Source organism: Suncus etruscus, chromosome 19 (assembly GCF_024139225.1).
Source record: "Suncus etruscus isolate mSunEtr1 chromosome 19, mSunEtr1.pri.cur, whole genome shotgun sequence".
Classification (NCBI taxonomy): domain Eukaryota; kingdom Metazoa; phylum Chordata; class Mammalia; order Eulipotyphla; family Soricidae; genus Suncus; species Suncus etruscus.
Window position 1 is genome coordinate 20,473,803 of NC_064866.1, and position 25,004 is coordinate 20,498,806.

The 25,004-nt window shown below is 36.6% G+C and overlaps 1 protein-coding gene across 1 annotated transcript in view; it reads left to right on the plus strand.

The window, feature by feature from the left end:
* The window catches only part of SLC30A7 (solute carrier family 30 member 7), an 86,190-nt gene that overhangs the window by 39,322 nt on the left and 21,864 nt on the right, over positions 1 to 25,004 (plus strand). The window lies entirely within an intron of this gene.

A 25,004-nucleotide genomic window follows, 5' to 3' on the forward strand; every position in this document is an offset into this window, starting at 1 on the left:
TCATAAGGTTATTCATGATTAAGTTCTAGATGTATAATATTCCATCATCTATCCCTTCACCATCAATGTTCCTATTTCTACTCTTATCCTCTCATTCTAGAACTATTTTAATTTATAAAAGTCATATCATTGTAGAAGTTTCATAAAAATGATGAAGAATTTTTCTCTTAAAAATATGAGTTTGTATATACTTTCCTAATGAGTATCTGAATAAGATTTTATTTTCTTAAAATATATACATGTATTTTTTAATTTTATCAGAAAAATGGAGTAATGTGTTCTTATTTCATAGTATTAAGTTGTTTATAGAATTGTTTTGATCAATGATTTGTTTTATTTGTCTATATTATTTATCTGTCATTAAACTCTTTTTCTTTGAGACCAAGAAGATAGTAATGCTTGCTTTGCATCCCACTTACCCCATGTTAAATCACCAGCACAGTGCCTGGTAATACTTTGGGGCTTGCTTTTGACAGTGATTGGGGAATCATGCATTGTTGTGCACTGAACCAGTGCCACTAGCATCAAAGTATCCACTCTGGCCTATTGAGCAATTTCCTAGTACTCAGTAGTTAGTGCTTATACTCAGTATTAAAATATTGTTCTTACTAAATTTTCAAGTTATCCATTTACTTCAGTTTTTCATACTTTTTTTTTTTTTTGGCCACACTCAGTGACACTCAGGGGTTACTCCTGGCTATGCGCTCAGAAATCGCACTCCTGGCTTGGGGGAGTATATTGGACACCAGTAATCAAACCACCATTCATCCTAGGTCAGCCGCATACAAGGCAAATGCCCTACCGCTGCGCCACTGCTCCGGTCCTATTTCACACTTTCTTTTTTGTTTTTGTCACACCCAGCAGTGCTCAGGGGTTCCTCTTGGCTCTAGGCTCAGAAATTGCCCGTGGTAGGCACAGGGGACCATATGGGATGTCGGGATTCGAACCACCGTCCTTCTGCATGAAAGGCAAACACCTTACCTCCATACTATCTCTCCGGCCCCTCACACTTTCTTATATTACTTTATTTTATTTTATTATTTTCATTTTCTTGGAAATGGATAATTGCTCTTTGGATTTTGCACTTTGGTCATATTACTTTTGTGGAAACCCTCCTTATCACAACACCCTTTTTCATTCCCACTATTCTACAGTGTTCAGATTACAACTCATCATTTGGATCAAGTTTTAGTTTATATAATTCTTCTTTTAAGAAGCTTTTAGGAAGCATATATGAAGCATTTCTGGATGCTTTACCTCTCAATTTTAGGTAAAGTCTTCATATAGCATGTGCTACTCCTCTTATAGCCTCTTGTACCCCTTACTTATCTATTGAAGTTGTCTGTTTTTATTCTTTCTCGAATTCCAATTAGGCAAACTGTTGTTTTCCTTGATATAAAGTCATCACCCTGATTCTGCAAGATGAAATATTGCTACATTTTTTTTTTTTGTGGTTTTTGGGTCACACCCGGCAGTGCTCAGAGGTTATTCCTGGCTCCAGGCTCAGAAATTGCTCCTGGCAGGCACGGGGGACCATATGGGGCGCCGGGATTCAAACCGATGACCTCCTGCATGAAAGGCAAACGCCTTACCTCCATGCTATCTCTCCGGCCCTTGCTACATTTTTTATAGTGAAATGTACATTAACAGAATATTTTTTAAAATAAGAGCCAACCCTGGAGTGCTGGAGTCCTGGGGCCAAACTTCGCAGTGGCCAAAAGGCCTTACAGTACTTCTGATTAAATTCTGGGATGCCTATGTACTACACTTTGAACTATTACTTGCACCCTCACAAAACATTTTTGACAAATGATAATTAAGTAGACCTTCTTTATGGTGTTTAAAAGATAGTGGTAACCCTACCTTGTGGTAGGAGAGACAGCAATCAAGTTAGTAATAGTTTAATAAACAATGGATCTTCAATAACATGTTATTTTGTTGGCAGAAGTTTAGGATGATAAGGATTGTATTATCTCACTTGAGATTGAGTGATGAGGAAAGACTTGTGAAGAGAATTTAAATCTAAGTCTGAATGTCACAAGAGAACCAGTCAGAGAAGTAAGCTCTAGTGTAAGAATCTGTGTGGCAAAGAGTATCTGAGCACTGAAATGGGACAAGTGTGACTGAAATGTAGGAAATAAAGGAAAACTGTGTAGATAGAATTAGAGAAGTGAGCCTAGGAAGAAGTAATCTAGCCTTTTAAGCACTGCTGGGACTAATTGGTAGTGAAGACCAGATAGATATTCAATAGAATGAATAATAGAATGAAAGCCTGATCAGAGTGGCCTTAAAAGTTCCGGAAGAAGTGGATACGGCATAGCATGCTCCTTTTCTTTTCTTTCTTTCTTTTTTTTAATGGTTTTTGGGTCACACCTGGCAGTGCTCGGGGGTTACTCCTGGCTCCATGCTCAGAAATTGCCCCTGGCAGGCACGGGGGACCATATGGTACGCTGGGATTCGAACCGATGACCTCCTGCATGAAGGGCAAACACCTTAACCTCCATGCTATCTCTCCAGCCCCCAGCATGCTCCTTTTCAAGGCCCTTTGTTGTAAAGGAGTGTGGTATGATTAACACTAAACCACACTTGGAGGTTTGTGATCATTCATTTAAATTGAAAGCAGCACTGTTACATTTTCTCTGGTCTTGGTCAGGTGCTTGATAAAAGGAATGGAATAGACAAACCTGGATTAACTATGTTTTGAGTTTCTTAGAAAAGAACTGACAGTGAGAAATAAGCAAGATAGCATGGAGGTAAGGCATTTGCCTTGCATGCAGAAGGACGGTGGTTTGGATCCTGGCATCCTATATGGTTCCCTGAGCCTGCCGGGGGCGATTTCTGAGTGTAGAGCCAGAAGTAACCCATGAGCTCTGCCGGGTGTGACCCAAAACCAAAAAAATAGAAAAAAAACAAAAAGGTAAATTTGATTTACCTAAATGTTCACATGCTAATGAATTTTGTGGAAGTAAATCACACTGTGGTATTTTTTACATTGACTGAGTTTATGGAGCTTGAGCACTGGTAGTTTGGGTAATGTTTGCTTGCACATGGCTAACCAGGTATGATCCCTGGATTACCGTATGGTGCCCTGGGCTGAATCTCACCCAGTAGTGAAACCTGAGCACTGCGGAGAATGACACTCCCCCCCAAAAAAATGTTTAGTATATTCAGTCTGGGATTTTCCTTTGCCTCTATATTCTGTGTGTACAGTTTTATTCTTTTACCACTCTAGGGATGCCTGTTTTCCACCTTGGAGTCACTTGCCTTTTAATTTAGCTCATGGGTGCTTAATTTCAATTATCTTACTGTATAGGATTTAGAGTGTGTGTGTGTTTTCTTCTCTCTTTCCCTCTTTATTTAGCCTTCCCTTTTCTCCTTTCCTCCTACTTTTCCTTCTTTCTGTCTCTCTGCCTACCTTTCTCATTTCCTAAGTAAAATTGTTTGTTTTAAAAAAAAAGTTTCCTGATTACTTAAGCTGATTTTAGGAAACATTACAAACTCTTGAGGATCCAACAAAATGAAGTATCTATATATTCGAGTATAAACCGAATTTTTTGGTACAAAATTTATACTTATACTTGGGATATACATTTGCACCGAATCAAATGCACTTAGTCTCCAGTTGTCTTTTTTCTTCTGGAGGGAGCGGTGCTTGAGCTCAGTCTACAAGTCATGGCTGAGCTGAAGAGGTAGGTGGCTGAACTGAACTGGATGCCACTGAATTATTTAAGGCACAATATTCAGTGGTACATTTAATTAAGTGAAAAACTCACTTAAGGCAGTAAAGTCATGTAAATAAATGTTTATAAATCCTGAATTCTTATAACCAAGGGTTTTGGAGTATAAGGATTCAGGATTTTTAACCCTTTACTTACAATGCTTTACTGTCTTAAAACGTTTATTCACTTATTAAAGTTGCCATTGAATACTTTGGGTTAATGTGGTTTGTTAATTGTATATAGTATATCAAACAATCATGTATTGTAAATGTAATCATGTATTTATTTATTTACTGATTCCTCAATTATTACAAATGTTTGGGGTATATATTTTTATTTTTGAAATTTACCAGTGGCTACTGCATTTTTTCCCCTGGGCTTATACTCAAGTACTAAGTTTTCCCATTTTTTGGGTAAATTTAGGGAGGTCAGCTCATACTCAAGTTGACTTATATTCATGTATATATGGTATATAAATGTGATTTTGTTTTTTACCTTTAATTTTTTTTTGTTTGTATTTGAAGTTAACCAAGAACAAGAGAATAGTGACACTTTTAATGTATTCTCTGGTCTAAATGTTCTAAATATTTCATGAACATGCCAGGAAAATGTACAACTGCTTGTTTTAGAGTACCTATTTTAGCATTTTCACACTTAGAAATGATTTCTTGGGCCTGGAGAGATAGCACAGAGGCGTTTGCCTTGCAAGCAGCCGATCCAAGACCAAAGATGATTGGTTCGAATCTCGGTGTCCCACATGGTCCCCCGTGCCTGCCAGGAGCTATTTCTGAGCAGACAGCCAGGAGTAACCCCTGAGCACTGCCGGGTGTGACTCAAAAACAACAAACAAAAAAAAACAAACAAAAAACAAAAACAAAAAAAAAACGAAATGATTTCTTAGAAAAAATAATCTTTCTCAAAATTTTCTAACACTTGAAAGGGTGATATAACTGTCTGGGTAAAATTGAGCTGTGCTGTGATAAGTTTCATGAAAAATGCAGAAGAATGAATATAACAGTAAATGTATAATTTTTTATCTTTTGAAATCATACTTTTTTTTTTTTTTTTTTGGGGTCACACCTGGCAGTGCTCAGGGGTTATTCCTGGCTCCAGGCTCAGAAATTGCTCCTGGCAGGCACAGGGGACCATATGGGGCGCCGGGATTCGAACCGATGACCTCCTGCATGAAAGGCAAACGCCTTACCTCCATGCTATCTCTCCGGCCCCGAAATCATACTCTTAATAAGAGATTCCAGAATATTTTTTTCCTTTTCTCTCCCAATAGTAAGTTGAAATAGAATGAAAAGTGAATTCATCAATTAAAATACAAAAATTTAAACCATTAGCTTAACACACTGATTTAAATGTTATGCCATTTACATAGATTTGTAGCTCTTTTTTTTTTTTTAACTCACTTGACCAAAAAAGGTAATGAAGCACGATGAGAAGAATATATATAAACAGGATGCAGAAATGAGCTTTGTTACTGGTGTGGTATATCTGAAGCTTTGCTAGATTTTTTTAAAAATATTTTTTCTGAAACATAATTTATTGTATCTTTTTTGCCAGAATGTATAAATACAAAGAAAAACTTTAAATAAAAGGAATGATCTTTTTTCAATTAATAAACTTGACAATAGGCTTTAGAAATTGTATTGGTCATTTTTATACATAAAAATAGCATAACTTTTAGAAGTAAACTAAAGTACAGATTTCATTTGACTGGTGTGGTCATAAATAGATGTTTGAAATCAAAAGAATATGCATTAGTGAAATAAGTGAAAAATTAAAATGCTAAATCATAGGAGACCATTGTTCATAGATACAGAATCTGGACCAAATACTGATTTGGACAAGTTTTTTGGTTCTTAGGTTAATTAGATAATTATTTTGTGACCCAAAGTCTGTAAAAGTTAAGCAGTTTTTTAATAAGCAAAAATTATCTTCAAGTAGTCATATATGTATATTATGGAGAAATTATGGAGATATTTTTAAAAAATGGTTTTGGGTGTTGCCTAACAATTTCCTTTGTGGTTTGTCTGTAAGTGGTTATAATTTGTGAACTCTACTTTTAGATACCAGTATACACTTGGTGCTTGTATATAGATAGCTGTATTGTAAAATTTAATACACAGAACCATTATTAACTTTTCAAAATCAGGTAAAACTAACACAGTCAGAACATTTATAAATAATAATTAACCGAGACAGTTTTGTAATGTTCTAAGACATCAACTTATATATTAATATTCACTTTTCTTTTTTCCAGTTACAGAAGTGTTATTAGGAGCCAGAGTGATAACACAGCATGTAGGGCATTTGCCTTGCACATAGCCGATTCAGGTTTGATCCCCAGCATCCTATAGGGTTCCGCAAGTTTGCTAGGAGTAATTTCTGAGCTGAGTTAGGAGTAATCCCTGAGTGCCCTAGCTGTGGCCTCCAAACAAACAAACAAACAAACAAACAAGTAAAGTACTATTAGAAAATGGAGATATAGTACAGCTCATAGGGCACTTGCCTTGCATGTGGCCAACCTTGGTTTGATCCCAAAACTCCATTTGGTCCTCTTCTAGGAGTAATCCCTGAACACAGAGACAGAAGTAAGCCCTAAGCATTGCCCCCCAAACCAAACCAAAGTATTATTAGTGTACTATTCTCCCTTCCGAGTACTAACCAGGCCCGACCCTGCTTAGCTTCCGAGATCAGATGAGATCGGGTGCGTTCAGGGTGGTATGGCCGTAGATATATTAGTGTACTATTCTTTGGGTCTTTAAGAAATAGTCACTGAAATCATTGTGTAAATTAGATGGTTCTTTTGAAGAACCCTAGGTAAGAAAAAGTTGGTGGATAGTCTGAGAAATGCTCAACAGAACTAGTATAGTAATACTGAAAGAAATTTTGAATTTGGGAATCTAATTATGCCAAACCCAGAGAGATAGTTTAGTGGATTGAGCCCATGCTTTGCATGTAATTTTGATTCCTTATGCCACATAAGGTTTTCCAAGCACTGCCAGGAGTGGCTTTTAGCACTGAGCTATGAGTAGCTCCATCACATGAACAAGTATGACCCAAAAGAACCCAACCCTCCCACAAAGGCTGAATTATGTAATATTATGGGGAGACCAAAGAGAGCTAAAAGGCTGGGCACAGGCTTTGTATGCTAAAGCTCAATCCTCTGAACTACCTGGTCCCTAAGGCACTTCCAGGAGTGACCCCTCCCCCTTCGGCCCCAAAACACGGGAGACACACACACACACACAGACACGCGTGCACACACACAACCTTCAGTACAAACCCACCTGCTTTGTCCCTGACACTTACTGAAGTTATGAAGATATAGTATCAGTTCCTTAGTCAGTTCTCAAAATTCCCAATATACAGCCAGTAACCATATTCTAAAAATTCCTGAATTAAGTAAACTTCTCCCCCACTCTGTCATTACTACATTTTGCAAACATGCACAAACCCATGCATACTTGTCTTAATTTGTTCAAGTTTTTTTCCATTTTGTTGTTTTCCCAAAGTATTTTTAATTTTTTTTATTACCATAGTAATATTTTTGCTGTGTGAGTTTTTTTTTTTTTTTTGATGTCAAGTAATTTAAGGATTATGAAATGAGAGGAGAGCAACCAAGAAATGTTGCCTGGAAGTATTGGAGTCTTGCTCATCCTTTTTAGGAATGAAGTAGAAGTGGAATATCTATAATTATTCTCCAAATCTGTTGGAATGTTGTTGGGTCACTCTAAAGATTTTTGTGTTATTATTGATACATTCCAGAATTATGGGATGTATTAAATACTACAGTGTGTATACTAGTTTGAAGATATCTATCCTGAATTCCAGTGTTATCAAATTGCTCACACATTTTAGAACATTAAGAGTTGATTATATTTCTCTATCTCTACACTCTAGATATCCTCTCTGGAATGTTTTGTTTTCTGCTATTGTCTATTTTTTATGTGTAGTAAAATGGTGGAAATGGGGCCCGGAGAGATAGCACAGCGGCGTTTGCCTTGCAAGCAGCCGATCCAGGACCAAAGGTGGTTGGTTCGAATCCTGGTGTCCCATATGGTCCCCCGTGCCTGCCAGGAGCTATTTCTGAGCAGACAGCCAGGAGTAACCCCTGAGCACGGGCCGGGTGTGGCCCAAAATCCAAAAAATAAATAAATAAATAAATAAATAAAATGGTGGAAATGTATATTCACATGTTGTACTACCTTCACTACCGTCCATTCACAGAATTCTTCATCTGGCAAAACTAGAATTCTGTACCCATTAAACAATGAACCCTCCCATCCCTCCCACACTCTAGCACCTGGCAGCCATTTTACTATCTATCTCTATACATTTATAACACATATAAGTGGCATACATAAGTGGAACACACAGTATTTAGTCTTTTGTACTTTGTACTTATGTACTTTGATTAATGTCCTCAGGTTCATTTTTTCAGCATGTGTCAGAATTTCAGTTCTTTTTAAGACTATTGTACTCTATTGTATGTATAATGTGTGTAACACATTTTGCATAAATAGGCACATGGCTTCCCTTCAACCTAGCTATTACAAATAATGCTGGTATAAGCAGAGTATTTATTTGACTATATATAGCTAGTAGTGGTACTACTGTATTATATGGCAATTCTTTTTTTTTGTTTGTTTGTTTTTTGTTTTTGGGCCACACCCGGCGGTGCTCAGGGGTTAATCCTGGCTGTCTGCTCAGAAATAGCTCCTGGCAGGCACGGGGGACCATATGGGACACCGGAATTCGAACTGACCACCTTTGGTCCTGGATCGGCTGCTTGCAAGACAAACGCCGCTGTGCTATCTCCCCGGGCCCCGGCAATTCTATTTTTAATTTTATTGTTGTATGAGGGTCATTTCCAATGGTACCAGAGCTTACTCTAAGCTCTACAGGTGGGAATTGCTCCAAGTGGTGTTAGTGGGACCATATGAGATGCTGGGGATCAAAACTAGATCAACTGCATCTAAGGCAAAAAGCAACAATACTTGCTTCTGCCCCTCTGTTTTAAATTTTTTACTGTAGCTGTAGAGTAGCTATATCATTTTACATTTCCACTGATAGTGCGTAAGTGTTCTGGTTTCCGTGTATACTTTTGTCAGCTGTTATTTTCTGGATTTGTTTTTGCTAGTATTCATCCTAATGATATAAGATGGAATCTTCTTGTTTTGATTTGCATTTCCATAATGCTTTGTGATATTCAACATATTTTTCATGTGCATAGAAGCCACTTGTATAAATTTGAAGATGGTTCAAGTTTTTTTCCTCATTTTGAAATTGAATTGTTTTATTTTTGTTGAATTTTTCCCATTTGACACATATTCTGATTTATCTCTTACCAGATATATTGTTTACAAATATTTTCTATCTTATAGGTTGCATTAATTTTTATTAATCCATCTTTTTGTTGCCTTTGATTTTCCATATACCCTTCAAGAAATTATGAAATCTAGTATCCCGGAGTTTTTTTTTTTTCCTATGTTGGTTTTTTTTTTTGGGGGGGGGTTAGTTTTTGGGCCACATCCGACTGTGCTCAGGGGTTACTCCTGGCTCTGCGCTCAGAATTCGCTCTTGGCAGGCTCAGGGGACTATATGGGATGCCAGGAATCAAACTCAGGTCTGTCCTAGGTTGGTGCGTGCAAGGCAAATGTCCTAATGCTGTGCTATCTCTCCGGCTCCCTCTATCTTGGCTTTTAAGAGTTTTGAGTTTTTACATCTTATGTTTAGGTACTGGTGAACTTTCAATTAATTAATTAATTAATATAGTATAACAGAAGGTATGTGCCCATCATTGAGAGGTTTTCTGTTGTCCGCCAAAGGGAATTGGTATTCAATTGAAGAGTATTACACCACGTATGTGAACCTTCTGTTTTTGGAATTAATGTTGGGGATCCATCCCATGGTCCATTCTATTTCTGTGTCCCAAACACCATCACCTCCAAGTATACTGGTTTGGGACCTTAATTATATCTGAAAATTTCCTGTATTTTATTATACTCTGTTGAGTAATTTAAGCCACAGATTACAATTAATTTTTTGAAGGGGGCTCAGTGACTCTTGGGATCAGCGTGTAGTACATTTATCATATTTTTATTTCTCCTCTGTATTCAGAATTTGAAACCCCATATCTAGAAAAAAGTTTGTGTTTGCCATTGTGAAATGATTATATGAGGGATAATGTAAACATGTCTAAAGTACGTGAAAGTAGAATCTTTGTCAACTATGTTTTTACATAGTTAATACCAAAAGTATGTCAACTCTTTATTTATGAATTTAAAACTTAATAAAAATGCCAGCAGTTCTTTTTATGAAGAGGTGATAAAAGCTGATTTTAATGTATGTAAGGAAAAACAGGCAGGGGGAATAGACATAAATACTCAAAGGTTTGCTTAATATTTTGGCAAAGCTATAGGTAAATAGCCTTGTACACTGCTAGTAGAAATATGAATTGTGGGACCGTATGATAATGGGTAAGGTATATGCTTTGCACATGGCTAACTGGGGTTTGATCTCCAGCACTTCATATAGTCCCCAAACTTGCCAGGAGTAATCCCTGAGTGCAGAGCCAGGAGTAACCCTGTGCAGCCACAGGTATGAGTCAAAAAAAAAAAAAAACAAAAAAGAAAACATGAATTATATTTATGCAGAGAAAAGTTGACAATAATTAGCATAATTAAAATACTTTTACCTTTGATTAAGTAGCCCACTTTAAAGAATCCTAAAAATAAATTTTAGGTATCCTAAAGTTAATTTACAGAATTATAAAAGGGTACACTTCTAAATTTATTCCTTATAGATTTAGTTTTTATAACCAAGATTGAACAGAACATAGATGTGTATTAGTAAATTTTTATGCAGCCCTAAAGGAAAAGAAATAATAATAGATTAGCAAGGTATTAGACTAGTAAATCTTAACTTTCCTTATAGACAAAGATGTAACACAAAAGGAAAATAAAAGACCTATGTGACAAATCAAGAAATAAAGAGATTCCTGATTACTTAGGAATACCAGATTACTTAGGAAGCCAATGAAAGGGAGGGTTAGTAGCAAATTATTGATCATTTTTATGATCTCTTTTGTATAGCCACTCCCATGTGCCTACCTCCCACAATCCCAACTTCTATTTTTAACATGGTGATAATAAAAGATCTTAACATACTTCATACTGACTTTTAGAGAGACTATGGAAAAGTTTGTCTCTTTTTCAGATGTCCAAGTCTTGACCGAAATGGGAATCGGATTGGACTTCCTTGAGAAGAGATGTTAATAAATATATTAGAGCCTGCAGTGTGGCAGACAGACACTGGGTGGAACCTTAGCACCGTAAATTACTACATCCAGTTCCCAAAGCCTGTACTATTACAGACAGACTTAAGGGGGACCTTCTGAGTAGAACCCAACTGAGCTCTCAAGGCACAACCCCAGAAAGTACCTATTAAAAACTTGAGAAGTGTTCAGAATTTCTAGTTTGTATGGGGAAAGCTTCCTTGCCCAAAATCAGACCACAAGTATGGAGAGATGATTGATTTTCCAGATACCAAAATCCCAAAGCAAAAATTAAGACATAGAAATAGCCAATTATAATAGACAGAAGGGAATCAGAATTAGATTTATAGACTCTGACAGAAGTCCTTAAAAAGATATACAGAGTTTCAGATAAAGATTCAAGATTGTCATCATACTTGATTAATTTTGTTAAAAAATAAAAGGGATGAAGTTCAGTATTAAAGTACACGTTTAACAGATATGAAGCCATGGTTTTATTCCTTTGCAAGGCATCTATTGCAAGGGGGAAAAAAAGACCAATTTATTTATAGAAAAGCACAAATCTTGAATTGGATGAAATAAAACAGTAAATGAACAAAAATGTTAAAATTAGCAAGAGAGGATCTGGAGAGATAGCACAGCAGTAGGGCATTTGCCTTGCAAGTGGCTGACCCAGGATGGAGCTGGGTTTGATCCCCAGCTGGGTTTGATCCCCAGCGTCCCATATGGTCCTCCAAGCTAGGAGTGATTTCTGAACGCATAGCCAAGAGTAGCCCCTGAGCATCACTTGGTATGACCCTCCCCAAACAAAACAAAACAAAACAAAAAATAAAATTAGCGAGAGATACTATAACTATGAAGAGTAGCCAAGTAGAAATTCTCGAACTGAATAGTACAATGATTGAAGTGGAAATTTTACTGCAGAGACTTACTAGCCAACTTGCCCAGGCAAATATTTGAATTGAAGCCACTATTTTCTTTATGGAATTACAAAAAAAGTCATTCAGATCAAAATCAGGAACTAAACAAGCATTCTCTTTAATGCCCTTATTTTATTAGTCAGAAAAGCTAATTAATTAGCATTAATTAATAATATTAATAATAATAGCATTAATTAATAAAATTAATTTATTTAAGGCTTAAAACTTTACGTGTTTGCAGCTAGAAAGATAGTATAGTTAAGCACATGCCTTGTATATAGATGATCCTGGGCTAATTCGTGCACTGAACATGATCCCCTAAGCACCACCAGGAGCCAGTAGTAATCCCTGAGCATAGAGCCAGGAGGAAGGCCTGAGCACTACTGGATGGGCTCATAAAACAACAACAAAATTTAAGCCTAAAATAAAGTTTTACATCTTAAGTTGAGGATAAAACTTCAAAATTATGACTGAGTATTAAATCAAAACATATGAAAAAAATGAGAATCTGATGGGGTAGGGTTCAGGCAGGTTAATGGGAGTCCAAGAAAAAAAGAAAGAAAAAGAAAGAAAGCAAGAAGAGAAATAAAAAGAAGGAAGGAAGCAAGGAAAGAAAGAGAAAAAGAAAGGAAGAAGATAACCTGTCTTAAAATAGTGACCAAAATTTTCCCAAGTCTAAGAAGAAAAATGGACATACAAACTTAAGAAACTCATAGAACTCTTAATTTAAGATAAAGCAAAATAGATCAAAAGAGTTTTGTACAGAAACACAACTTGAATTTTTATATAAAGCGAGAATCTTGAAAGCAGGAAATTAATGAAACGTGTTGCATGTAATAACCACATTGAAAATATTGTTAGCATGGGGCCGGAGAGATAGCATGGAGGTAGAGCATTTGCCTTGCATGCAGAAGGACAGTGGTTCGAATTCCGGCATCCCATATAGTCCCCTGTGCCTGCCAGGAGCAATTTCTGAGCATAGAGCCAGGAGTAACTACTGCACGCTGCCATTGTGACCCCAAAACAAAAACAACAAAAAAGAAATTATTGTTAGCAAAAATAGAGAGAAATGAAAAGGTAATAAAAATGTTACCACTGAAATATTTATGAAACAGCAAGACAGCAGGAGAGGAAAGAGACACACAAAATAGCTACTAGACTGATCAAGCAGTGAACAAAATGATATTAGTAAGTCCTTTTACACCAGTAATTAAATGTAAACAGATTAAATAGCAATTAGATGATAGACTGCTACATTTGTTTTTAAAATGAAAAGAAACCCAGTGGTATTGTTTCTCTTAAGACAATCATTTTAGATTTAAGGATCACATAGACTAAAAGTGTTTAAAAGACATGCAATGTCACCAGGAAGGAAGCTAAAGCAAAAAAGAATTTCTATTTGTATATCAGACAAAATATGCTTTAAAACTAAAGCTATTGGGACCGGAGAGATAGCACAGCCGCGTTTGCCTTGCAAGCAACCGACCCAGGACCTAAGGTGGTTGGTTCAAATCCTGGCGTCCCATATGGTCCCCCGTGCCTGCCAGGAGCTATTTCTGAGCAGACAACCAGGAGTAACCCTGAGTGCCACCAGGTGTGGCCCAAAAACCAAAAAACCAAAAAAATAAAAAAAACTAAAGCTATTGCAAGACAAAGGAGAGCAGGAGTAAACCCTGATCACTTCAGAGGTGTGGCCCCAAAACAAAAATAAAAATATAAATTTCAAAATCAGTCTTTGAAAACAGAATAGAGAAACCCTTCTATGCGTAGAGCATCCATTCCAAGATGTCCATGAAAAGTTTAGACTCAATGCAGACTATTATTTTCTATATCTGCATACTTTTGATAGACTAACTTATACATTAAACACTGCAATTTATAAATGGGTTTGTGCAAGCAATTTCCAATGGGATTGTAGAAATCCTTAAACATGAGCAGTTGAATTCAACTGAATTCCAAGACTCTCTACCATTGAGTCTTATCACTGTGGGGAGGGGGGTTTCCTATGTTGTTTTCTGAAGTTATAAGAAAAGATGTAGTTTATTTATAAAAAGGTCATTGAGTGACACAATTTGCTACATATCATCATGTATTACATTTCAGTCATATTCCACACATTAAAAAATTACACACTTGGAGGGGCCAGGCATACACAGATGCTGCCAAAATCCTATTTGGTGATGTGAAGCAGTGCTGGGGACAGTATGGATTCTGCAGCCTCAAACTGTAAGACAGGTTCTCAACCCCTGAGAAACATCTCTGGAACTCTCAGTGTTACTCTCTGAAGGTATGAGAAAATATGTATGCACACATACACACAACATATATATAAATATTATATACTTGTTTGTTTTTGTTTTGAGGACACACTCAGAGGTGCTCAAAGGTTACTCCTAGTTCTACACTCAGAAATCACTCCTGGCAGGCTCATAGGATCAGATGGGATAACAAGGATCAAACAAGGCAAAGGCCCTACTTGCTGTGCTATAGCTCTGATCCCATGCCCCAGTCTTTTTAAGGGAACTGTTTGCTTGAAGGATAACATTGTCAAAAGTAATCTGGCAAACTTTGGTGTTTATAATGTTCCATAGTATACATGCTACACATCCACTGACAGCCATCTTGGTTCCTTCTTGGCTACTGTTCCATTTCTTGGCTCCCGTAAAAATGCTACTAAGGAGCAGGAGAGCTCAAAGACTGGAACCCATTCTTTTGCAGCAGAGGGCCAGATTCTATTTCTCCAGCATCACATGGATCCCAGTACTTCTGGCAGTCACCACCCTCATCCCTAGCAAAAAACAGTAGTAACCACTGAGTACCCTGGTCATTCACATGCAAAGCAAGTGCCTTACCTGACATGCTATCTTTTCTCTGACTAAAAACCATTTTTGGAAAAAAGTACCTCTCTTCATTATGAAGTTTTGGTATCGCTTTCATAAAACATTTGGTTATATATAAAAGGCTTTACTTTTGAACTCTGTTGTTTCATTAACATATATATCTATACCTACACATAGGTGTATATATATATATATATATATATATATATATATTTGTGTGGGTTTGTGTGTGTGCCAGGACCACATTATATCAATTACCAAAGCTTTGAAATACATTCTGAAACTAGGAAGTGAGGATTTCAATTCTGTTTTCTAAGATTATTTTGGCAATATATGGTTCCTTGAGATTTTATACAAGTTTTAAATATTTTCTCTGCCTGATCGTTCTCTGCATAACAAAAAGTCTCTTCATGTTACTATTATAGCTATCTCTTTTTTTCTGTCAATGTTTGCTTCATTTATTTTGGTGTTTTAATGGTAGGAGCATAAGTACTCACTCAAAAATGTAGCTTCCGGGCCGGAGAGATAGCATGGAGGTAAGGCATTTGCCTTTCATGCAGGAGGTCATCGGTTTGAATCCCGGCGCCCCATATGGTCCCCCCGTGCCTGCCAGGAGCAATTTCTGAGCCTGGAGCCAGGAATAACCCCTGAGCACTGCCGGGTGTACCCAAAAACCACACAAAAAAAATGTAGCTTCCTGTTTAATTGATTTTTTGTCATTTTTTTTTTTATTTTAAATATTATAAGATAAAGACAATAAAATGTAGTGTTATGGGATGATTCCATTGCAGACAGTGATTTTCCGTGGTGTTCTTTACCTGTGTTCCTGAATACTTTCTCTAAATGATTGTTGTGGGCCTTTGTCGTGGAAGGTTGATTACATACCTATTCTCTCTACGGTGCAGTTTTTGGTGTTGCTGCTTTCTTTGTGGAATAATGTGTAGTCAAGAGTTTGCGTTGTTCCTTTTTCAAGTACTTTGGGGACTGCTTCTGAGTATATGTTGACTATTGCAGTGTTTAGAGTTTCTACCCTGTTAAACCGTGTTATTTGATTGTTGAGTATCAGTTGTGTATAAGATGTGTGTTCTGGGTGCTTCAGAATAGTGCTACCATTCTGTGTTTCTCTTTTGTCTTCTGACTTACTTTGTTTAATATAATATGATCTAGGTCCATCCATGTTGCTGCAAAGTCTGTGATTGTATCATTTCTGACTGCCGTGTAATATTCCATTGTGTATATATACCACATCTTAATGATCCATTCATCTGTTGTTGGACATCGAGGTTGGTTCCAAGACTTGGCTATTACACTGAGTGCTGCAATAAATAGTGGGGTGCACATATATTTTGGAATGAATGTCCTTCCCACTTGGGGGTATATACCTAGGAGAGCAATTGCTGGGTCAAATGGCAGCTCAATTCTGAGTTCTTTGAGTACTCTCCAGACTGTTCTCCATAGGTGTTGGACAAGGGGGCATTCCCACCAGCAGTGTATGAGAGTTCCTTTCATACCGCATCCCCGCCAACAGAGATTGTTCCCATTATTTTTAATGTGAGCCATCCTCACTGGTGTCAGGTGGTATCTCATTGTTGTCTTGATTTGGATCTCTCTGATGATGAGTGAAGGTGAACATGTTTTCATGTGTTTGTAGGCCATCCTTTTGTCTTCCTCAGAGAAGTGTCTATTCATTTCATCTCCCCATTTTTTTATGGCTTTATTCGGTTTTGGGGGGCTCAGCTTTCTGAGTGCTTTGTATGTTCTAGATATCAGCCCTTTATCTGATATGTCGAGTGAAAAGATTTTTTCCCATTCTGTTAACTGTCTTCTTGCATTAAGTAGGGTTTCTTTCGCCATGCAGAAGCTTTTTAGTTTGATGTAGTCCCATTTGTTTATGTTTGTTGCTAAAGTTCTTGCCAATGGTGCTCCATTCTCGAAGACCTTTTTGATATATAGGTCTTCGAGTGTTCTGCCTATTTTATTCTCAATAAACTTTATAGATTCGGGTCTGATTTCAAGGTCTTTGATCCATTTTGAGTTGACTTTTGTATAAGGGGTGAGGTATGGGTTGATCTTCACTTTTGTACATGTGGTTTTCCAGTTGTACCAACACCATTTGTTGAATAGACTTTCTTTGTTCCATTTCAGGTTCTTGCCTCTTTTATCGAATATTAGTTGGCTGTATATCTGGGGGTTTATGTCAGGGAATTCTGTTCTGACCCACTGGTCTGAGGTCCTGTCTCTGTTCCAGTACCATGCTGTTTTGATTACTATGGCTTTATAGTATAGTTTCAAGTTAGGTAAGGAGATGCCACCCAGCTTCTTGTTTTTCAGTATTTGTTTGGCTATCCTGGGTCTTTTGTGGTTCCAGATGAATTTTGTGATTGATTGTTCTATTTCTTTAAAGAATGGTGTCTGGATTTGGATAGGGATTGCATTAAATCTATATAGAAGTTTGGGTAGGATAGTCATTTTGACTATGTTAATTCTACCTATCCATGAGCATGGGATGTTCTTCCATTTCTTTAGATCTTCTTCAATTTCTTTCTGAAGTGTTTTGAAGTTTTCCTGGTATAGGTCTTTCACTTCCCTTGTAAGGTTGATTCCTAGGTACCTGATATTTTTTGATACTATTTTAAATGGAATTGTATTTTTAATCTCTCTCTCCTCGACTTCGTGATTTGTATATAGAAACGCTACTGTCTTTTGTGTGTTGACTTTGTAATGCTCTCCTTTGTCTTGCAATAGTTCCAGATTTAAACATATTTTGTCTGATATACAAATAGGAATTTTTTTTTTTGCTTTAGCTTCCTTCCTGGTAGCATTGCATATCTTTTTCACACTTTTATTCTACGAGATCCTTAAATCTAAAATGATTGTCTTAGAGAAACAATACCACTGGGTTTCTTTTCATTTTAAAAACAAATGTAGCAGTCTATCATCTAATTGCTATTTTAATCCAATTACATTTAATTACTGATGTGAAAGGACTTACTAATATCATTTGTTTATTGCCCCTGTGCAAGGATGACACGCAAATTCGTGAAGTGTTCCATATAAAAAAAATCACTGCTCTAAGAACCAGAATGATAGCATAGCATTTGCCTCGCATACAGCCAAACCCAAGTTCAATCCCTTGAGCACCGCCAGTGTGGCCCCACTATATATTTGTGTGTGTGTGTGTGTGTGTGTGTGTGTGTGTGTGTATATATATATATATATATATATATATATATATATATAGAGAGAGAGAGAGAGAGAGAGAGAGATCACTACTGCACACACACACACACACACACACACACACACACAGGCACTTGCCCCTGCACACAGCCAACCTGGGTTGATCCCTACACTGCACATGGTTTTATGAGCTTTATCAGGCTTGATCCCTGTGTGCAGAGATAAGAGTAAGGCCTGAACACTGTTGGCTGTGCCCAACAAAACAAGAATATCAGGGGCTGGAGTAGGACAGCAGGTAGGAAGTTGGCTTGGCAAGTGACTGACCCAGGGTTGACCCACAACATCCCATATGGTCTACTGAGTCAGCCAGGAGTAATTTCGAGTGAAGATCCAGGAGTAACCCTTGAACACAACTGAGTTCAAAACAAAACAAACAACAACAAGAAGAACACTGCTAGGGAACTGGAGAAATAGGACAATGTGATAAGGTACTTGCTTTACAGTCAAATTGCCTTTCAATCTCTAGATTCACATAGTATGTCCTGAGCACATAGCAAGCACAAAATACAGCTTGGTGTGGTACAAAAAGATCACTACTATATAGTAGAAAGGCAAAACTGTTTTTCCCACTAGAATTAAGACAAGTATGTCAGGTTGGGTACATGGGATAAGGGCTAACATGCTAATATAGAAATCTGATTAGTTGCTGCCCTAGGCCCCCAGTGTAAATTTAAGATATATCATTATGACAGGTGATCTATGCTTAAAGGGAGCAGAATTGACATATCAGCATTATAAAGTAACAAGGCATTTTGTTTATGAGGGAATATGGTAAGTTGTAATATCCTGAATAAGTGATTGCATATTTGGACACTAGAAGATCAATATTTGAATTCTACATGTGAGGAAATAAAAATGGAAAGACAAAAACCTATACCATGTTTTGTTTATATAGTCTTTTGCCTTTACTTTTTACAACTGCTTCAGTCCAGTGGGCCTTCATCAGCATAGTGGGGAGCTGGAATATAGCTGGGCAGGAAATTTACACAGAATTTTTATTTTATATTTTTGTTTGAATGTTGTTTCTACTTTCTCTCATGGATTGCAGGTAGAGGCCAGCATGATAGTACAGCAAGTAGGGTGTTTGCCTTGCTTGCAGCTGACCTGTGTTTAATCTCCAACATCACATAGATCCCTTTAGCACTGTAGAAGTGGCACTGCTAGGATTGAATAAAGAACCAGGAGTAAGCCCTAAGTACAGCCAGTTGTGGCCCAAAGACAAACAAAAAATTGGCACGTGTGTTGCCAGCCATGCATATGTTGTCTGCATACACATGTTGCCTGCATATTTCATCTTGAAGTGTTTACTGTCTTATGTTAACTCTAGGATATGTGCTGTGGTGCTCTCTCTCTCTCTCTCTCTCTCTCTCTCTCTCTCTCTCTCTCTGCCTCTCTCTCACTCTCTTTCTATCTCTCTTTCTTTTCCCTCCTTTGGAGAAGTCCACACTCTCTTGAGTAGCATTACTTTTTTTTTTAATCCTCTCTCTCTGTTTCCTCAGAACCTACAAATAAAAGCCTGTTTTTACTTCCCCATCCCACAACACAAAAACCAAAAACCAAACCAGAACAAACCCAAACATTACAGTTATGCCTTTTCTATGCCTAATTTTGCTAAATTTCATTTATAAGCACCATATAGATTGGATAAGTTAGTTAAAAGTTTACTTTTTCAGTTTTGGGGCCAACCTGGCGGAACTCAGGGACCACAGTTCCTGACCACAGTGCACTCTTGGTAGTGCACAGGTGAGCTTTATGTGGTGCTGGAATACTAGTACTTTTCCTAATTTACTATATCTCCTGCCTAAAGTCTAAACATTTATGAGGGTGGGGAGGCAGTGAAGGGATCTTTACACATGGGTCAGGAGATCATATGAGGTGCTTGGGATCAAACTTGGGTTAGCTGTTTGCAAGGCAAGTACCCTACCCACTGTACTGTCTCTTTCCAGACCCCTACTATTCTTTTCAACTTAATTATATAGAAACAAAATGCTTGAATTCTTAATGGATTTGCTGTACTATAATTGATCAGTACTTTTGGTTCCATTCTTTTGACCTTTTTTGTTCTGAACTTAACTTGTGATCTCTGAAATTGCTTAGATAATAATCAATCTCCTAAATTACCTAAATGATAATTTAATTTTGATCATTTAAACATGTTTCTTGTCCTTTCATCTAGATTTTCCAAACAAAATTCTTCATTTATAAGAACTATTTTAAACAGATTTTCTTTTCTGCTTTAGTATCTTAGTATGGGTATTGCTGTCATTTGAAAAAAGGTGGTAGGGAGGTTCCTCCAGCTCACTTTATATTTTTTGTTTTTGTTTTTGTTTTTGGGCCACACCCAGCGGTGCTCAGGGGTTACTCCTGACTGTCTGCTCAGAAATAGCTCCTGGCAGGCACGGGGGACCATATGGGACACTGGGATTTGAACCAACCACCTTTGGTCCTGGATCGGCTGCTTGCAAGGCAAACACCGCTGTGCTATCTCTCCGGGCCCTCACTTTATATTTTTGATACAAATGTTGCCCTATTTTAAATGAATAAAAAGAATTTTTGCCCATTTCTTTGAAAACCACATTTATTTCTGTTGAGTTTTTTGCTTTGATTTCTGTTGCCTTTTCCTATTTCCCTATTGACAGGATATTAGTATGAATTTTCATTCTCTTCCCATCTTTATCTGTACTTTCGCTCTATAATTTATAATAGGTCTGAAAATTTTTCCTATATTGCTGATACAATATTTAGCTTTTTATTCAGGGGAATAAAGACAAGAACTTTCATTAAGTTAATGAACTGCATGCCAAGAATTGGGACTGCTGATTACTTCTGCTTAAGTATTCTTTCTCATCTACACTTAAATAGAGTATTAGGTGCTTCTGATTTCATTTCCTAGAAATTCCTTTAAGGGAATGACTAAATCAAGTAATAATGATTAAGTGATTACTAGGAAGAGCTGAAAGTCATCCACACACTCATGGATTATCCTTTATTCTAATAATCTTTCACTGGTGTTTGAAATAGACTATATATTCAGCATATATATATCAGTTACATTGCTTATTATATTCTAAATTCAATGTTGCGCACGGGTAATGAAAAGATTGTGACATTATCTCCAGCTTTGGAGGACTTAGTCATTATAAGATACTGGAGTAGAGCTTTGAAATTAATTACATGCCCAAATTTGCCTGTATCAGACAAAAGAAACAAAACAATTTTGTTTTAATTCCTTTGAGGATCTTTTCAGTAATTTTTTAATTGAATCACCATGAGATAGTTAAAAATTTGTTCATTATCCCATGATGGTATGCTTCAAGGATGGAGAAACCCTGAATCTCTTAGGTCACGGGAATTCTCTTTCTTCCACAATGCTTACTGTGCCTATGCAAAAAAAAAAAAAAAAAAGAAAAAGAAAAAGGAAAAAAAAAGTGGTGGGAAAGCCAAACTCTGCCACTCCAGCACCCCTACTTTTTCTTGTTTTGTTTTGATTTGTTAGTTTTTTTACTTTATTTTCCTTCTCTTTTTTCTTCCACTTTTCTCTTTCTTTTTCACTCTTGTGGTTATTATTTGGTGATTTATTTTTATTTTTATTTGCCGGGTGCATTCCCCCCCCTTTTTTTTTCCATTTTTTTCCTCTCTTCCTTTTTTTGGTAGTTGTTACCAATTTTTTTTCTCCCTTTTTTCTTATCCTTTTTATTTCCAATGATGGTGGAATGGATGCTCAGTCTACAACAAGCTGTAAAGTGGAGACCAGTTGCACTAGCATTCTGGGGGGTAGAGGAGGGAGATATGGGACGCATACTGGGAACAAGGGTGGAGGGAGGACAGGTGGTGGGAATGCCCCTCATTCATTGTCACTATGTACCATAAATGATGCAGTGAAAGATTTGTAATGCACTTTGGTCACAATAAAAATTAAAAAAAAGGGGCCGGGCGGTGGCGCTAGAGGTAAGGTGTCTGTCTTGCCAGCGCTAGCCTAGGACGGACCGCGGTTCGATCCCCCAGGTGTCCCATATGGCCCTCCAAGCCAGGAGCGACTTCTGAGCCAGGAGTAACCCCTGAGCGTCACTGGGTGTGGCCCAAAAAAAAAAAAACAAAAAAAAAAAAATTAAAAAAAAAAAGAAAAATATTTGTTCATTGTTGAGTTTCAGCCATACAATGTCCAACATCCATCCTTTCACCAGTACATATTTCCCACAACCAATGTCCCCAGTTTACTTCCTTCCCTCCTCCCCTCTCTTCTGCTTGCCTCTATAGCAGACATTTTTCTTTTCTCTCTCTCTCTCTTTCTCTCTCTCTCTCTCTGACTCTCTCTTTCTCTCTCTGACTCTCTCTCTCCCTTGTGGACCTTTTTAAATGTAAAATGAGAGAGAGTGTGTGTGTGAGTGGGTCAGAGACACATAGAGAAAGAGAAAGAAGTTTGAATTATTTCTTAGCATCCTGTTTCGTTTTATATGCTGTGGTTGCAGAATGGAACATTATTTTTTAGGTTATTTAAGGTCACTCCTTAGGATCAAGTTAGGAAAAAATTGTGAAAGTAGTTAAAAGGCTATTAAGTGTTGCCTAAACAAGACATTACTAATTATTTATAATTTGACATTATTTACTGACACTTTTGGTCTAAAGACGAGATGCAGTAGGTGTTATAACTAAGTTCCAGAAGTTTAAGGAAAAAGACCTTTTTATGACTCTTGGATCAAAGTCCTAAAGATTTTTAGATTGTCTTTATAAAACTAATATTGTGTAGTTTCCTTTTAAATATAGATTGATTTAAATTATAGAGTTAGCAACTCAAAATAAGATTAACCACAGTATGCGATTTTGTTTTGTGGGGAGGTGAGGCTAGGGGTGTATATATACATGAAGATGCTCAAGAACTACTCCTGACTTGGTGCAAAAGATTTCCTTCTGGTGATCCTCAGAGATTATTCATGCAAGACATGCAGTCAGCTAATTGAGCTATCTCTTCTGCTCCTTTAACTTATGAAATTCTGGATTAATAGGTGATTAATCCTTACTGCATTTCTGGAAATAAAGCTATATGTTTATATCTTACCATTAGGTCACCATGCCTAAGTATAAAATACATTTTAAATGTTAATCCTTTTCTTTGGCTTTTGTGTTTACTACATGTTTTCAAGAATATGCATAAGCCAGACCTTTAAATCTATTGGTACTTTGAAAGTATAGCTTTCTCTATATTTGTAGATTATAAGAAAACCTAATAAAATACATGAAGATTTAGCTCATATGCCAGTTCAAAATACTTAATCTGTAATTATGCTGTAATTATTATTAATAGATGTTTATTTTTAGAGCTAAGTAACAGTTTTAGCTCTCTGAAGCTTTTTTGTTGTTATGTATTTATTGTGATTTCACTCATCTGTTCTTGAATTATTTTATAACATATAATCTTGGATTTGTTTATAATTACTGTGAATAATGTTATTTACTGTTGAAAGAAAATTTAGTGAAATGAACTCACTGAAAGCTGCTACTGAAGTAAGATTTGAATAATTTTCAATTGCAAATAGCTAACTGCTGTTATTTAATCTGTTAGTGTTTAAGCTTTCACATTTATTTTGTTTTTAATTCTGTAGTTGTAAATTTGGTTAGTACCTTCAGCTTTTGGAGAATAAAACCATTACCCTGTTTTACTGGTAAACTCATACACCAATGACCCATTTTTTATTATATGTGCTAGGAAAATGATGTTTCATTGTTAAGGTTAAAATTGAACTAGTCAACCATAAGTGGACCTCTAATTGTTTCCAAATGCTTACTTTGGGGTTTGGATGCAGCTCTAAGTCTTAGCTCAGTTAGGAATTTGCAGAGCTTGTCTTTTCCCCCCTATCCTTTCATTATGGCTAGATACATCCGTGGTAAATCTGTTTTATGATTCCCCATTACGATAGTTAATCAGGAAAACATGGACACAAACTCCTGAGCTAAACACAATTTTAAATGGCAAAATAGAGTTTCTCCATATTTCTTTTACATTTTTATAAATTTTACATTTATTATGAAAATTAATTTTGGTTTTAAATTGCAAACTATCATGTGATTTACCATGGACCTTCCCACTACCACAGCAATTTCTGGGTCCTACTTATAGCTTCAACAGCTCAAATGGTCATTTTTAAATTACTGTTGGAAAATATTTAAATAGCATGCCCATATGCTTTGATGAAATGCTTGCTGCTTTTAAAGTGAACATTTTATTAAAGTTCTATGTAAGGGACAAAGCAATAGTATAGTTTGAGAGGATGCTTGCCTTGCAAACAGCCTACCCAGATTCAATCCCTGGTATCCCATAAGGTCCAGGAGTAATTCCTGTGTGAAAAACCATGAGTAACCCTTAGTTATTTAAAAACAAATGCTTCAAACGTTACTTTCATTAAAAATTATGTAGATTGATTACTAAAACATGTATCTAGCTAGAAAGATTTAGTGTATAGGGTGCTGCTGACCCAGGTTCCATATCCATCATCTCATATGATCCCCTGAGCACTGCCAAGAGTGGATTGTTTTCACAAAGGTGCCAAAGGGATTAGCAAACTTTGGAAGTTAACACACATAGAATATGTTTACAACTAAAGTTTTGAACAAAAGTGTCTAGCACATATTTGAAACCTAGCAATTATAAAATACTTGTTACTTTACTTTTTCAAAATTGAATTTGAAGTCAAAAGATATAATGCTATTCTAGTTTTCCCATCTGCTATCTTTAGGATAATGTCTTTAGGAAGTTACTTTGGTGCTCTGGACTTCCATTTCCACATCTCTAAAGTAATGTTACATCTGGTTCTAAAAGATTGAATGTCAAGTAGCATGTTTAATAATGCTTAATGTTTTCTTATTAATATTGATTGCTTAATAAATTTATTTTTAGAATACTTAATTAGTGATGGCATGAATCAGGTTGTCAGCTAACTATATATTATTTCACTTGGTGTTGCTGGTTTTTTAATTATGTACATGCAAACTGTATTTTGAA